This window comes from Accipiter gentilis, chromosome 2 (assembly GCF_929443795.1).
Source record: "Accipiter gentilis chromosome 2, bAccGen1.1, whole genome shotgun sequence".
Classification (NCBI taxonomy): domain Eukaryota; kingdom Metazoa; phylum Chordata; class Aves; order Accipitriformes; family Accipitridae; genus Astur; species Astur gentilis.
Window position 1 is genome coordinate 28,771,003 of NC_064881.1, and position 17,088 is coordinate 28,788,090.

General features: G+C 43.6%; 1 protein-coding gene across 1 annotated transcript in view; it reads right to left on the reverse strand.

Annotated features, from left to right (window-relative positions):
* The window catches only part of VIRMA (vir like m6A methyltransferase associated), a 696,173-nt gene that overhangs the window by 470,673 nt on the left and 208,412 nt on the right, over positions 1 to 17,088 (reverse strand). The gene's annotated exons all lie outside the window — the stretch shown is intronic.

Here is a 17,088-nt window from a genome sequence, read left to right on the forward strand (position 1 = left end):
GAGCGAATATGCAGTGCAACAAAAGGTACTATGTATATTGAGGACCAGAGCCTGGGTTACTCCCATTGCCTGCAGCGAGGTGCCTCCTCTGGTGGGGCTTTAGGATGGGGTCTGTGGTTTGATCCTGCCCCATCGTACTCGCCCTGCAGAGAGGCAGCGGTGGCTGCCCTGAAAACCTGCATTCTGCAGGGTCTTGGTGGAGAAAGTGTTGATGTGAAAAAGCAGCGGGTACACACAGCAATGAGCAGAACAGCAGCAAATGTGTTGTCTCTGCTCCTTTTTCTAGTGGGCGGAGCTTTTTCAGCAGGAGACTAACTGATCAAGAGTGGAAAAAGATATTGAGGAGAAAGAAAAGGGTGTGGATGGCCACACAAGAACTAGGCAAATTTTTTCCAGTGGAAGACTGTTTTATTGGTCAAACAATGCCATTCATGTCAAAACTGAAACTTTCCATGGAAACATGGGTATTTCAAGAACATTTTATTTTGGAAAAGGAAAACCTCCAGAAGCCTTTAAGGAGGATGGAATATTTCAGTCTGGGGTTTTTTTTATTATTCCTTTAAAATTTCACAGTCAGTTTTGAAAATGCAGTGTTTTTCTTTTACTTCAGGATAATCTTTTTCAAAATATTTGGGTTTTTTCTTATTGGAAATGCAAAAGTCAACATGAAATATTCTTATGGACAGGAAATGGTGGGTTTTCACCAGTATCATTTGCTTTGTGAAAATTTCATGGTGCTGTTCCAATAAGAAGAAGAAAGACATTTCCCCAAACAGATATTCTGGTTCCCACACTGCTCTAGGACCAGTACCAAAACACGAAGACTGGAAGGAAGGAGGAAATCACAAAATACAGTAAAGGCACCAGCATGAATCACATCCTCAGCACATCAGAAGTGCCTGCTTAGCCGCTGGACACCAGACAGCTCTGGGTACCTTCTCCCAACACTGCCTTTTCCTTCTGAGTTCATGGAAAGGGAAAAGATGGAGGAGAGAGTAAATGAGCTTCCACTTTGAAGACGTTTGCTGTTACAAACTCCACTGCAAACCAGGCAGTCATCTGGGTGTTCAAGGTGTAATACCCTTTCCCTGTTCTGAATCTGACTTCTGTTTCAAGATGGGAATCATAAAATAAATTACATTTGGGCTTAATTTTAACCTATTATCCAGCAGTGTGCCCAGGTGGCCAAGAAGGCCAACGGCATCCTGGCCTGCATCAGAAATAGTGTGGCCAGCAGGAGCAGGGAGGTCGTTGTTCCCCTGTACTGGGCACTGGTGAGGCCGCACCTCGAGTGCTGTGTTCAGTTTGGGTCCCCTCACCACAGGAAAGACATTGAGGTGCTGGAGCGTGTCCAGAGAAGGGCAACCAAGCTGGTGAGGGGCCTGGAGCACAAGTCTTATGAGGAGCGGCTGAGGGAACCGTAGTTGTTCAGTCTGGAGAAAAGGAGGCTGAGGGGAGACCTGATCGCTCTCTACAGCTACCTGAAAGGGGGCTGTAGCCAGGTGGGTGCTGGTCTCTTCTATCAAGTAACTAGTGATAGGATGAGAGGAAATGGCCTCAAGTTTTGCCAGGGGACGTTTAGATTGGAAATTAGGAAAAATTTCTTCACTGAAAGGGTTGTCAAGCATTGGGACAGGCTGCCCAGGGAAGTGGTTGAGTCACAATCCCTGGAGGTAGTTAGAAGTGTAGATGTGGTGTTTAGGGGCGTGGGTTTAGTGGTGGACTTGGTGGTGTTAGGTTAACAGTTGTACTTGATTATCTTAAATGTCTTTTCCAACCGAAATGATTCCATAAGTATGATTCTATGATCCTGAATGCACCTAAGTGTTCTTTAAGTTTAGCACCTGCTTTGCACAGTCAGCAAACCGTTTCTGAAAATTTCTGTAATGTTGTGCCTTCTTGTTTCCCTTCCCATCCAGCTCCTGTGGGTGAGTTCTTTTCTACCTGAATAACTACACCTGCTCCTCCTGTATTCACATACCTTTTTTTGGTCTGCTTTCTCTGTTTCTTTTTGCTTCTCTTCTTCTTCAGCTACTTTTCCTTTAGTTGCTACCCAAGCTTTCCCTGCTAGTTGCAATTCACCTGCTTCCTCTCATGTCCTATATTCTCTGCCACAAACATTGATTTCTTCTTCTTTTCTTCCTAAACCCTAGGCCCAGTGTGAAGTTATTCACACACTTGCAGTGACCATGAAACATGAACATCTCTGGACCGGGCACTAGAGCAAATGCAAGGCTTTTGGACGCATCCATCACTGCGCAAGATGGGGGATATACAGCCACCCAGTTCCCTGCAGCCCAGCAGTGTATTTGCTTAAAAAGGCACAAACTCTAAGGGCGCTGAAATGGAAGAACAACAGTGACATACAAAGAGAGAAAAATGATTGCTTCCTGTGCAGATTAGCTTCATCCAAGCTTAGACTTCAAAAAGATTTTGTAACTTCTAAACAAAGCAGTTCTCCTAATCACATGTCTATGATAAAATGATGGTAGCAGTTAATCCGCTTTATGCTTTGTTTCATTTAGACACGAACTGTAGGCTGTTTTTGTTAAACTTCACTCACTGCACTGCTGAAAACATTTACTGTTACAAGGAAAATAATTGCAAAACTATGCACAGCTTATAGCTTTATTGTATAATGCCTGGCCTGTGGAAATATGATTTTTCTGTAAATTAAATAGAGCTAACCTTCCACCACAAGAAGTTGGTACTGTATAGTCTATAAGGGAATTCATGTTGCTGGCAGTGAAGAGAACTGGCAATCCCAAAAAGGGAGGACAGTATGCATTCCTCCACTGTGAAATGGTTTCAGCGGTGCATGTCCAGCAGTGAGATAGTATAATGACACAATATATGTAATAACGCATAAAGCTTAACAGCCAGATTGATATCGAGAGCTTCTCATTCAAATGGGAGGAATGAATTGTACTGCTAAAGCAGAACAGGAGTCAGAGGTACTGCTGGCTGCAGAAGATGAGCACTTTTATATTTCGATGCACATAACACTTAAGTCAAGGACTAGGGAGAACTGCAGAGCTCTTGTTAAACCAGGCTGACAGCTCAGATGCAGGAACCACGGGTGGTCATACCACCAGAAACAGGGGCCTGCCTCCTCCTCCTCCGGGAGCACATGGGACCACCAAGTGCAGTCTCCTGCTTCTCAGGCAACCCTGTTGGGCGCAGTCCTTCTTTGCAGGGATCCTGCTGCATGTTGATTCCAGGTGAATTTCTTGTTCCACCACTTCTACTGGGAGGATGTGCCACAGTCTTGCTCTTCTGAGTGATAAAAAACAAATTCTATCATCTACACTGTTTGTAAATAGTTTATATTTCCATCTTATGCCACTTTCCCCTATATAGCTGTTTTTCTTCCCCTGGTGTTTAGTCTTTCCTGATGTATTTCTAGAAACCTTTTGTATTCCTTTTCTCTTCCCTGTTAAGCAGGCTCTGGTCCCTCCTGCGAGGTAATGTCCATCAGTCTGATCATTGCATCTGCTCCCATTTCAATTAATCCTTCTTGAGAGAGGATGACCAGGAATGTCTGCAGTGTTTCAGATGAGATCTCACAGTGTCTTGGAGACCAATATTCATAATTTGCTGTCTGCAGTGAAAGTTATTTCCTCTGATACACACTAGGCACATATTTGTTTTTTTCATGGCTGTGTCGCAGCAGTGGTTCATGCTCATCCAACACCACACTAGTATAGCAGGCTTCTCCCCCAGCCGCTCCCATCTGTTTTTTCAGATACAGCAGAAATTATTTTTGATCCCCAAGTGATAGTGCCCTTCATATTATTAACTTTCAACCCATTTCTATTACTTATTTCTCAAGGTCACCTTTTATTCCTTTGTGATACTCTGGTTCTGCATTGTGTTGACCATTACAGACTACTTGTGTCTCTAGCAAATGTCATTGAAAAAATTACATTTTTTGCTGAAGTCCCAAAGGAAAATATTTAATTAGATGAAACCAAGACTAATCTTTGACAAAATCTAACAATGTACTTCAGACCAGTAGTTTCCTTTTTAACATGGTCTGGTTTTGCCTTCTCTTTGTTAAATCCTGGTATGACTTTTAATCCCACTTCTATCCTCTACCTTCCTCTGTTATATTGATCATTTCCCATTTGACACTGTATCAAAATATCAGCTGACACTCAGTGGGATTAGACCTGTTATATTTATTTTTCAGGGGAAATTCATTCTTCTGTCAGTCTGGGATAATTAAACTTTGTGAACCCACGTGCCTTTTATCCTATTAAGCAATTATTTTCATGTCTTTAATTATTCTTTCTTTTCAGTTATGTTTGTTCTTTAAAGCCATGCCTACTCCTGAAGTCAGGGTACTGGTCCTGGCCCAGACAGAACACTATTTTTTCCTCCCTGAAACAGAGGCATCATATTTTCTATTCTCTACTCATAATTGCACTGTTTTTAACTTGCTACCAAAACTGTGGTTGCATGTAACTAATTATTCTAGAATTTAGGAGATGGAAGCCCATTATTAGAGTACCTGAAGTTTTGTTTATACCTCAAAGGCAATAATTTCCTTTAGTTGCCTTGCTTGTTTCAATGCATGCTTTATTTCATTTTTCTTATTGTAAACTAAGACTAAGTATGAATTTAATGTTTCAGCTATTTAGTCCTTGCTCCATTGTGGCTCCACTTCTTCTTTCCCTGTTGTTTTTTTTCTTTAATATACTGCTGAAAAAAAATGTTTTGGTTTTAATTTCCATTGCAGCATCTAAATCTATTCTGATTTTTGGCTTATTCTTACTTTATCTCTCACATCCTGATGTACAAAACTTAGTTTTATTTGCTCATAAGGATTTGTTTGTATTCTTTAAGGACCATAGCTTTATATGCTCATAAGGATTTGTTTTTCTTGAAGGACTATTCCTAACATCTTCTTTGAGAGGATACTCAGCCAATTAAGTCTGGAGTGCTTCTCTGTAATTTTGTCTCTCCCTACAAGTAGTTTTTGCATCTTTGACTTAAAGAAGTACCAGGATTAGTCCTCATTCAGTTCTCTGAGTTTTTCAGTTCATCCAGCTTCACCATTTCTCTTTATTTTACCAAAGCTCATGTTTTAGGACTTGCAATTTTTGTTTATAGACCTATCTTTGGCAGTCTTTCCAGAAAATATAAACTTTTAATATAATTGCTAAAGTTTTATTTTATAATCAGGTGTTCTATAATTTCCTTCCACTTACTGAAGTCAAGTCTAAAATAGCATTGCTTCTGTTTGTTCAGTAATTTTTTTGAAAGCATCTTCTGACTAGTATATCTAGGAACATCTAAGCTCCAGTAGAGTTTTTTCTTCAAACTAAACTTGGAAAGTTAGAGTATGTTCACATGATTGCATCAATCTGAGATCCTAAACATTTAGGTTCTGCTTCAGTTTGATGACTAAGACATACACTGATGGTCTGCTACCAGTTCTCAGCAAAATTTCTTGAGATATAGTATCTTTTCTATCCTACTCTTTTTTTGGTGGAGGTAGTTGCTCTTCCATTCTTCAGTGCAACCACGTCCTCTTTACTGCTTTATTTCCTCTTTGTACTGCTGTATAAACTTTTTCTTTTACTCTTTCTTCCTCGCTGTTTGTTTTCTTCTCTTGATAACACACTTCTCCTGATCCCCTTCTCACACCAGCATCTGCCTTTTTGTGTGTCCTGTCCATCTTCAGTGTTACCACTTGCCCATGGGCACTCTGTTCTATCAACCACATCAGGTGCATAAATACCTGCTGACAGGTAACCCCTCTTGCAACTTCTGTCATCTTTGTCATCACATCCATTCCTGGAGATACCTCCACTCCCGCCTAAAGAATGAATTTAAATTGCCATCATTGAATTTCCTCATCCTCAACATTTTTCTTCACAGTTGTTGCAGGGAACTCTAAGATCCCCTTTTATAGCCTTTTATTCATTGGTTTCCCCTTGTTTCTGCTATGCCTGTTCTAGTCAGCCAAGGAAAATCCATTCTACTCCCTGTGTACTGCAATTAAGTGCCACGATCCTAGAGCTGCCCTCAGTGTCCTCAACGTGTCCTGCAGGTAGCAATGGATCCTGAAATGTGAGGAGTTTCATCCTTGCAGCCTCTCCTGATACAGCTGCTGCTGTTATTGTTTACTGCCATACCATTGCCATAGTCAAGACACCTGACACAGTACCTGGGCTAGGATGCTCCTGACCCTGGGTTTAGAAAGTTGGAAACACACAAAAACATTATTTTGCAGGGTAGGGGTGCATATTGTGCCAAACCTTGGACTAGCTTATGCATTGCCATACACAGCATCATGTGGTTCTACTGAGTTAACAATACTAAAGGCATATTTTTTCTGCTCTCTCTATGAACAAACCTGTAACACTTTGCTGCTGTATCCAGGGATACTCTGGAAATTGCTAGTGAAAGGCAAAGCTCATACTAAGGGCAAGTCCAGGCTTTTGTCATTTATGTAGACAACAGGATTCTGAATCAAGTCAAATCCAGAGATTTATATCCCCCAGACTTCAGAAATGAAGTATGCAGAGTTAGCAGGAAGCACTGATCTTAAATTTAAGTTGGCTTTCAGGGAACACACCTGCATCTACCAGAGCAGTGAATGGAAGAGCATATTCTACATCTGATACAGATGTTTTAGTGCCTTGAAATACCCAAATATCTTTAAATGCTCCAGTGATGTTCCAGAATTTTATCCATAATATTTTAGCATTAGATTGATGTATAGTGACTTGATACAATAATCACCTCTTTTCTTGGAAAAATAGAGTAATCTTTACATTTCCTTTGCCCTGGGACAGCTTTGTCAAGGTAGTCTGTCTATCTAATCCAAACAAAGTGACAGTCATGGTGTTTCTGTGTAATGTCTTCCAAGAGATCATAGACATTCCTCTTCTGGATCGTTGTTTTGATACCGAGAGCTTGGCTGCTGCTCCAACCAATTAAAAAATGCATGCTTCTTTGTTGGTGTATGTTACAGGTCCATCAAAGACTTTTCAGGTGAGTGGCCCCTCTAGCTGTGCTCTCCAAAATGGAGATTAAATGTTCCAGGGAAGTCCATTTTGCTTTGGAGCAGATGATCACCTCATCCTTACATGTACACACTGAAACCCAGCAGAGCTCCTCTTTGTGGGGGCAGCTGCCTCTAACTCTGCAACTAAGGCTGTGCTATCAAAGCAACAGGCGGCACAGTCCTTGTTCTCCTCAGTGTTTAGATTTCTGTAACTCAGTTATCAGCCAAGTAATCAAAACAACAAGGCAGACGCCCACTAAAGGGCAAATGCAAGTTATACTATTCTGAGACCTCCCAGTTACAACAGTGAAAAAATGTGCAATTTATAGAGGTTGTTCTGCTGGAATTATCCTAGTAAGATAGTTCCAGTAAAAATCCTAGTATGGATCTGCCTTACTTTGAGAGACAAAACCAGCCACCTTGGATTTCAGTTAAGACTTGAAGGCTGCTCTGCCATAAAAAGGTGAGACTTCATCCTGGAGGTACAAATTGAGTTGGAAATCCTGGAACATGGAAAATTTCTGGTGGCCAGACATATGAACCTGAGATCTGAATATCTATCGACTCAGGTAGTACCTAAGATCACACCAATCCACAGAGGCCCATAGCACTTTGATCCTTCCAGACATCAGTGAACCTGCCTTCAGAAATCATCTCTGAGCTGCCTTGCTCACAAAACTGTATCTGGTGACCACCATCCTTGGAGATGGATGGCTCCATGCAAGGGTCCCCCACTGCCCAGGGCCCTTTATAGTATCTGGTTTCCTGCCGTGTTGGTCAGGGTAATTTAGGCTGAGGCCCACACTCTTTTCTTATACCTGGTTGCAAATCCTTAGTCTTCTAAATGTCATGTTCAAATCCTTCTACATTGCTCTGTCAGTTAGTCCCCTGCAATGGAAATCAGTGGTAGGTAACATCACTGCCTTCTCAAACTTCATTAAAGTGATGTGGTGTACACCTAACCCTTGACCACGCTTGCTCAGGACGATGCCCTCCATGCCTTCACTTTCCAGGGTGCTGCTTTGTCAGCTCGGGGTTTCCTCCCTGCTTCCACTCTGCACTTACTGGCTCCACTTGAATCCCCAATGCAGCAAAACTGATCAACCACCATGCCGAGAAATTTTGGCAAGAACATCTGCATTGCTTCTCCTTGAAAGGCCTTACTTTTTCAACTGACAGCTAAGTGTTGGAACTCCTCAAACCACAGACGTACTCACCACTGTTATCTGTACCTGTTTTCAGCTAATGCACTGATGCGCCCTGTGTTTTCTTGCCCAACACTACAAAACTCCAGGAAAGACTGTCATGTTTCAATGCTTAACCCCTTTCTGTTCACTCACATCCTCCTCATTTTCCTCCCACGTAAGTCATTATCCATGGTCATGACAACTTTATAGTTAAACACATCTTGAACCCCAGAGGGCAATGCCACAAGCTCCCATATGAACAAGCTGGGAAGGGTTATGTCATTGCCATCTGCTTGGCCTTGCAGATATGACCCAGGATCTGTGGGAGACCTGCACCCTCCTGGCCCAGCACCTGTAGGGCAGGCAGGATACCCAAGTGCTCCTCAGAAGTAGACTCGGCCATAGGCTTAGCGCTCGTAGGCATTGGTGACTGCTCCTGATCAGCCTGTTTACCCTGCTCCAGTCACTTTCTTCCCTACCCTCCTTGTTTTTTTAGGTTTCCTGGCATTTTTGTGACTCCAGACTGCACCCCCGCATTCCCGTTGGATGCACCGTGCTCAAGGCTCATTGATGTTTTGAATCATGACCTGGCCCTCAACCATGGGTCTGCCTTGTCCACATTTCCACCTTGGCTTTGGTCCCAGCCTGTTTTGATGCAAATCCTACTGTCTACTTCCATTACTTCTGCTTTCCTCCAGTTTCAGCTGGTCTGCCCTACACCCTTGGTAGCACACATCAGTCGGAACATGTCTGTCTGTCTTTTCATGTCACCACCTTCTGAAGGCATAATGGTGCACCCTGAGAGACAGGAATGCCACTGGCAGGTTGATTATAGTCATTCTAATGTGAGCATCACACAACGACAAAAAATGGCACAAGTAGAAGCGGCATAGGGAACAGCATGATGACAGAGAGCTGCTTTGTCTCCCATACATGTTAGTTTTTCACAGGGATGTTTCCTGTGGAAGTGTTTTATGGCAACACTTCTTTGTTAAGTCTACCTCAGCTAACATTGCCGCATGCAAATCTCCGCAGCTTAGGAGCACCTTCAGAATATATTTGAGTTGTACCTCATTTTATTCCTCCTGTCATGTGCTCTGGTGGCACCCTTTGATACCTCTTTTGGAGAGGGAAGCCATGTTTTATACTCTAGTGTTAGAAAGTGGGACTCCACAGTAAGTGTTGGCAAGAACTTAATTTCCAGTCAAATATTTTGGGCAGTTGCAGTGGTGATGGTGGGTAATTTCTGAAGAGAAGCTATAGGTCTTACTGTGGGAATTTAAAACTCTCTGGACCAGGGTAAAATGCTGGTATGCAGTGCAGCAGAAAACTAGCAGAGTTTGTTTAAGACTCTCAGTGATATGAAAACTACTGACACTGTTTGAATAACCACAGGCCTGTCTGAGGGGCCGAGAGACTTCCTAGCAGCAAATGAAAACACTGCAAAAGGAAATGAATGTGCTTTGTGTGTATGCAGGAATGCACATCAAAGGCAGGCTGAGGCTGGGTGATAGGCCCTTGCAAATCAAACAGGCTCTGGAGATTGCTAGTATCAATAATATTTAAATGTCTTTCACTCCAAATATTCTGGGAAAGTGGCTATCGTCACAGCTCTGCTTTGATAACGCCTCCCGGAGCCCCTGGGAAAACAGCTCTTTCCACATCCCTGCAAACCGAACATCCTTTACACGGCACCCACTGAGTCACTTGGTGTCTGGCCAAGCTCCCTCCCTCCCCAGCATCAGTGTTTTCCCAGGCAGGGCTCCTTGCTGCTCCAGGGTGCTCTGCTAGGACGGCCACCCCACCTTGGGCCACCTCACTACCACTTTTGCTCATTGCTGCTTATGATGTCCGGCGTTCACTTAGTCCGCACAGAGTTGTCTTTGTTGGCAGAGCTGGGTACCTCATCCACGTGAACAGTGCGAACAAAGCCACTTGGTGGGTTCAGCCCTGCAGGAGAGCAGGAGGCAGGGTCTGCCTGAGCTGGCAGTGCTGCGGCAGCGCCGGCACAAGAGAGCCGGCAGCCCAGCGAGGGCTCTCCAGGGGATGCCCACAGCCCCACGCAGGTGATGAAATTCCACTAGTTGACTTAAAAGGTGTTTCTCAGCAGGTCTGACTTTTGCAGATGAGGCATGCACCCTGCAGAGAAGACGTCTGCTTTTGTAACTACCGATTAGAGCTTTCAGAAGCTAGGCCTTAAAAAAATGAGACAAGCATGTGGGCTGATGTCTGCAAAGCAAACAAGTGACCAATGCAGAAGAGACATGGGGAGGGGATGTTGTAGCATGCCCTGACTCGGGGGCATTCAGAGTCCCACTCTTCCCAGGGTCACCCTCTCCTGCACCATGGCAGAGCTCTGAAAAGGTAAGAGACATTAGCAGGTGACAGACCTGCAAGCCCAACATCCAGGATGCTCCTAAAATACAAGACATTTATAACTAAATGAAACATTAGTACAAAATGGTTTACTAATGCTTGAACCAACATAGCCAGAAACATGAGCAAACACAGTCACTGCCTAGGGCTTCCCATGTGTCCCTTTCTCATTTTCTTCTTATCTTAACTAATTAGGTGCCATTCAGCTTTCTTTTGGCCTCAGCTTCCCTGGTATAAGCATGTAGGAAGATGCCTTATCTCTTATTCATTCACCCTGTCTGCTAGCCCACACTAACAGCCTGCCTTACACAGAAATAACAAACCCCTCTTAGCTGTGCCTCACTTGAGAGAACTGCACTGTGCATCATGGAAAAAAAAAAGAGCCCAGCAAAATGCTTAACAACTGGGACCAAAGACAATAAACCTAAGGCTCTAAAAATTACACTTGGCAAAAGGCATTGCAGATAAAATCAATAAGGAAAGGATAAGAATATATTAACACAACATATTTCCTGGGGAAATGGAAAAAGTTTCATAAGAGTAGATTTTAACATCAACAGAGTTATCCAAAGGGCAAGAAAAAAACCTGTAGTGTTTCAGATGTTGGCCAAAAATGAAAGAAAAACTGGCGCCTTCTCAGTCAGGTCTGGCAGCAGCAGCCACTGGCAAAAGGAGCTCAAGAGAGGTGGCAGCTGGAAATCCCCCAGCTTCTGAAGCCACTGGCGCTTGCTGCCTCTAACCCTTCTGCGGCCACCAGACCCAGAAGGATCTATTTGCATCATGAAGCTCACCGATCTCCTTCCAGGGAGGAAAGGCAGTGGTGGTTCAGAGGAGGTGCACAGCCTTCAGGCATTGCTGCTCCTGCAGGTCTTCAATCAGGGCTCAGAGTACGCTTCTGCTCCCATTTTTTGGCATGTCTTGCTTGGTGCTACCTTCTTGTTCCTTCTGCCCTCTGATGTTCTCCCACCATCACCTCTTCTGGTAACCCTTCACCATCTAGACTGAATGTGTGAAAGCAACACAGCACCAGCTATGCCAGTCCCTACCTCTTCTTAGTCTGCTGAGCTGGCTGGGACAAGTTGGCTTTGAAAGATTTCTTGAGTTATGTAAATCAATCAGTAAACCTTTATTGGCTCCACTCTAGTACTGCTAGTCCTCCACTGCCTTCCCATGATGGCCTTTCAGTGCTGAGTGAGGACAGACAGGTCACTGCTGGGAAGGGACAAGCAGCATGGGTGAGCTTGCTGCACTGCACAGACAGACGCAACAAACCTTCCTTGAGTCTCACCTGAGGAAAAGTCTTGTGGGGTCAGCTGCTGTGTCACTTCGGCTTTGCCAAGCAAAAGAAATACTTCAAATGTAGGAATGTAGTTCTGCAATGAAGACCTCAGGGTGTGAACTCTTCAAAGAGGCTATTTCTGGCAGGTGGAGAAACGACAGAAGGTATGCCTATGCTGACCGTTAGGAACTGGATGCGAACACCAGCTTTTCACCTAGTGATGGGATTCTTGCACCAGAGAGCACCCCTGGTTGCTAGCTTCCAGCTTCTGTTCTTGCTGTTCAGTTCTGAGCATTAGGAATGATGTTCTAGACCTATACTTCCTTAGAGGACTTGCAAGTTAAACGTTAGTCTTGAGGAGCTTTGCACTGGAAGAGGAGGTTGTGGAAACACATTTCTTGACCATATTCAGCATTAACGTATGCCTTATGGAGTGATTCAGTAATGGCAAGATGAGTCCACTTATGATACTGATATCATATCCAGATAAACTGGATGCAAATACGCTTGCAGCTCATGGCAATAATAGTTGTCATCTTCTCAGCTGTGAACACATGACACTTCTTTCCCTTGAGCTCATCTGTGGCGTAATATCCTTTTGCAACTGTACTCATCCCCTATCTCTGGCCCCCAAGCTGTAAACAGAACAGGCTGGAGCAGTTCGTCTCCCTAAGCTGTACGATCTTTCACTATCAGTGGAGGAACATGCTGTTCAGCAATGAGTTCAGAGATCTGCTGCTGGTTTGCCTTTAATCTTCTGTTTTGCTCTTGGAATACGCAATCAAAAAACTGGAAGTATTTTTCCTGGCTTAGGATCCTTGACATGATGCTGTTGTCCATCTTTCTGAACATTTCCATGATATTTTACTGCACTAAAGTATGGTCATGTACATCACTGTAACCCTTTGGTCACAGGCTGTGGTGCCTCCCTTTTCTGAGCTTTGTCCACACAGGTTGTTCCCCTGCTGTGGCAGAGACCTGTAGCTCTAGGACTTTGTCTTGCAATTCAAGCTGCTAATTTCTGGGTCCTCTGTTCAAGGCCCAAAGACAGCCAACAGGGAAGGAGGACTTCGCTGGGGGGGTGAATGACGTTGGAATGACATTTAGAGTCTGGGCACAAGATCTCTCATGTCTAGAAGGAGTGGTAATTCCATGGATTATGTGGTTCCTTGCTCTAGTTTGCACAAGCAATTAGTTAATTTCAGCTCCCTGTTATGGCAATTATGCAGGAAATAACACTAGGAATAAATGTGTTTATTATTTTAAAGTAAAGTCTTCTCAAACTCCTAGTGAGGTGCATCTAGGATTAGCTGCTACACAGAGGCACTGTGAAAGCACCCATCCTCTTTCAGCCAAAACCAGTTCCCCTCCACCAGTCAGCTTCCTAATCCCGCCTAAGTGCCCTCTGTGCCCCTCCACATGGTGCTTCCCTACCCCAAGAGCACAGCTCACCGCAGAGCCTTTTCACAGGTGAAGACACATTTCTCCCTGCATTCCCCAGCTCTGGAAGGAGACGGTCCCTCCACAAGCGCCGGTGGCTCCAGCCAGCCGGGCGGCACAGCGGTCCCAGCCACGCTGCTGGCCCGCGGCCCTCCCCACCCATCGCCCTGCCACTGCCGGCTGCCTTATCTTCATCCCCATTAATAGGCACAGCAGTAGCTATGTGTGGTGGTTACAGCCTTGTGCGGTTGATCGTGTGAGCAGAGCTGATGAGCTATCCTTCAAAACGTGGATTAAGGACACTTTTTTTTTTTCCCAAGAGCTGCCGTTCTGTGGCATTCATTCTATAAACCCAGATAAAAATCTTGTTCATACTTTTCAAGTTTATATTTACAAAAGGGTTGAAATATAGGCATAATGACAGTTTAATTAATGTATGCCATTAATCCTGGAGATAATGAAAACCCTGATAAGTCTCTAATCTTGTAAAAAAGAATTAGAAAGCACTGAAACATCTTTTGCTATCTGTGAACCTTGTAATGAGACGTTGCATGCTTGGAGGAGGAGCCATGGAAAGGAACCACTCCAGAGGACATATTCTCAGCAGATTTCATCACTGGACTTCTTGTGTGATATTGTTCTTGGCAAAAAGGTTGTAACTCGAGTCCAAAGCCATCAACACTGTTTTCAAAATTTGTCCATCTGCTGTCAATGTATAAAGTTGTTCTAAAAATTTGTGGATATAAAATAGGAGAGCTTTAGCTTCTCTACTATTTTCTTTTAAGTGTCATGCATTTAAAGCACTAATTCAATTTTAATGCTTGCAGACCTTATTAGTTTCCTTGTAGTGAATCATGTTTGTATGCAAATCATGCTGGTATGCCATACCTATTATTCAAGCACAAAAAAACCCAAATATAAGCCAATATTTCAAAGTTGTTTAAAAAAAATAATGTGGCCAACTTCAGAGAACTATTTTTTGGAGATTTATACTAAACTCTGTTTTCAGTGCTGTCTATATCTTTACACTTTTACGTGTAAAGTGCAGTTTATGCCTTGTTAGTTATTACCAAGAGGTGTTAGTGAAACTATTTTGGAGGACGCAGTGACTAACAGACATTGACAGGAATTTGAGGAGCTCAAAAAGAAGTGCTCGTCCTTTAAAACTTGAATTCATAGCAAAATGTAATGTACAAGCGCAAAATGTCCTAGTATCTACCGTTCCTGCAGGGACCTGGGAACCAGCTGGGGCTGGTGGGAAGCATGGTGGGAAGGAACAATAATAAGTATTTCTTCTCTTCCTCTCCAGAGACCCAAAGAAAACTGAATTTGTGCTCTGGAAAGGAGGCCGGGGGCAGCAGTCTGCTGCGGGGGAGGGTTAAGGCTGGGTGAGAGCTTTTGTCTGGCTCCCAAAAGAGACTGAACCTGTGGAGGAGCCAGAGCAGGACTGGGTTAAATAAACCCCCGGAGGGCTGGGGGTGAAGTCCTGGCAGGCAGGCAGGCAGGGGGAGGGTGATGAAAATGAGAATATTTGTGGCAGCATTGGAAATGTGGGTTTTTTTCTTTTTCTTTTTTTTTTTTTTTTTTTTGAGGGTAGGACTAATGCACAGTACAAGAAGCACTAAGAAGAGCATGGTGCCCCAGCCTCAGGTTAGGTAGCAGCTGCATTGCTTAGGTAATGCCCATGCGAGCTTGAACATGACACGTCCCTTGAGTGCAGGGGACTTTGGGCGAGTGGGTGGGAAGGCGGTCAGGGTGCTGCAGGCCCTGGCTATGCTCTGCTGCAGCAGGAGCATGGGCTGTCAGGGGGTCATTGCAGCGGCAAGGGAAAACCTGCTCAGCCCCTACAGATGCTTGCCCAGGGCAGCTACTGGACAGGGAGGACCTCGAGGCAGTTTCATTCAGACCTCTCCTACCACACATGAACCACATTTGGTAGCGTAATACCTGCAGGAGGGTTGACCCCCAATACACCAAGACTGAAAGTCTTCGAGATGGAAGATGTGGTCCAGACCGTGAGGAGGGGGGACTTTTTTGTTTGTCCTAGAAGCTCTGCTATCCACTGGCCTAAGGGCAGCTGGGCAGAGGGCACAGTGAGTTACCGTGTGAGACACAAGAAATTGTGGCAATGCCTCTGTAGGCTGAGGAAAGGGATAAGGTCCTGCTATCAAACCAGCCATGAATGTAGGTAAATAAGACAAGAAATGTTGACCCTTCTTCAGAAAATAAATTGTTGAAAATAGGAGGTGCATTTGGGCAAAACTAGCAAACAGAAAGACAGGTCAGGGAGATAAAGCAAAGTGGAACTTCTGTACATTTTCCCCATCTTCAGATAAAGCTCTATTGGTATACACAAGTACAACAACCCCTGAACTTTGGCTCCTTTACTTGTAAAACAATATACTGATCCTGATCCCCGGACGCACTGACGTAACTGAATGTCATACTTTCCAAATATAATGGATTGCATTCCCATCATAAAATAAATACATTCCAGCAGTGAGCCCCACAGCAAATAACAGAGCTCCAACAGCTGGGGAAGCTGGGGTAAGAGATACAACAATTGGGTTGTGTTGCTGAAGCCCAAAAGCAAAGTTTTTGCTGGCAGCATTCTAGGAAAACCTATTATAATGTAATGCTACCAAAAAAGTGCTCTTCTCTTTCTAGTTCTGTGCTGCATGCAAAAGCTATTAAAAAAATCCTGTGTAAACAAACATACTCTTTTCCATATGACTTTTTCTTCAGTGTTTTCAAAAGTATATTGTCTTTTCAGTTTAACAGAATATTTGTCAGCTTTTATTTATAGCTTAAAAGAAAAGCCTCCCTCAAACTGTCACCAAAAATGCCCTTCTATAGGCATGCTGTCAGGAGAAAGGTTTTCCTTCTCTGAGTGTCATCCTGGGCTCAAATACATTTTACTGAGACCAAGATACAAGTGCTTCCAGCACTCATTGCATCTTGAATCAGCTGGACACGTACCACTCTGTCCTGAGAGCCATTTTTAATCTGTGTTATGCAAAAGTGAGAGTTAAATACAATAAATAACCAAGCAGCAATGGCTTGCTCTCATGCACTTTCTCTCTTTTTTTTTTTTATTTTTTTTTTTTTTATAAAAGCAGCAGACACTAAAACCTTTAAAGAACATTTTTATTCTTATCTAATGTCTAGGGGGCAAGTACAATAAAACAGCACATTACCCAATTCCATGTGACTCAGCATGTGTCTTTTAACTTAGAAACTGTAATGAAAGGCCATGGTGCTTCACAAAGTGGTTATACTCTGTGGATATCAGCAATGAAAAACTGAAATGTCACATTGCTAGTGAATATTGCCAGCACAAATTCAGCAGCATAATGTAAGCGGGCATGACCCAGGGCAAATTACAGATTGCAGGAAATTTGGGAGCTCCTTTGCTGAGATCCAGAGGGATTCCTGAAACTTCATGGGACATCTTCAAATGTAGCACAGGACTTTATTCCCAGTTCTGCTATTCAGTAACTTATTGAGATGGAAAGAGCCAAAGATGTGCAGTTAGATAAAATGTAGTCCTCTCGAAAGTCCATATTCACTTCAGCTGCCAAACAACGAAGGCTGGTCCCATGTATTGATCCTTGCAGGAGCTCAGCATTTGGTGTTGTCATGAGTTAACATCTCAGTCAAATCTGATATTCTTATTAATGGCTGCTGCTGAAGTGTACGTATGTTTTTTGTTTCAGTCTGAATAGTATTGCCTACAAAAGTGAAGACAAAACCCCGGGAGCCTGCTTTTTCATGTTTGTATCCTCAAT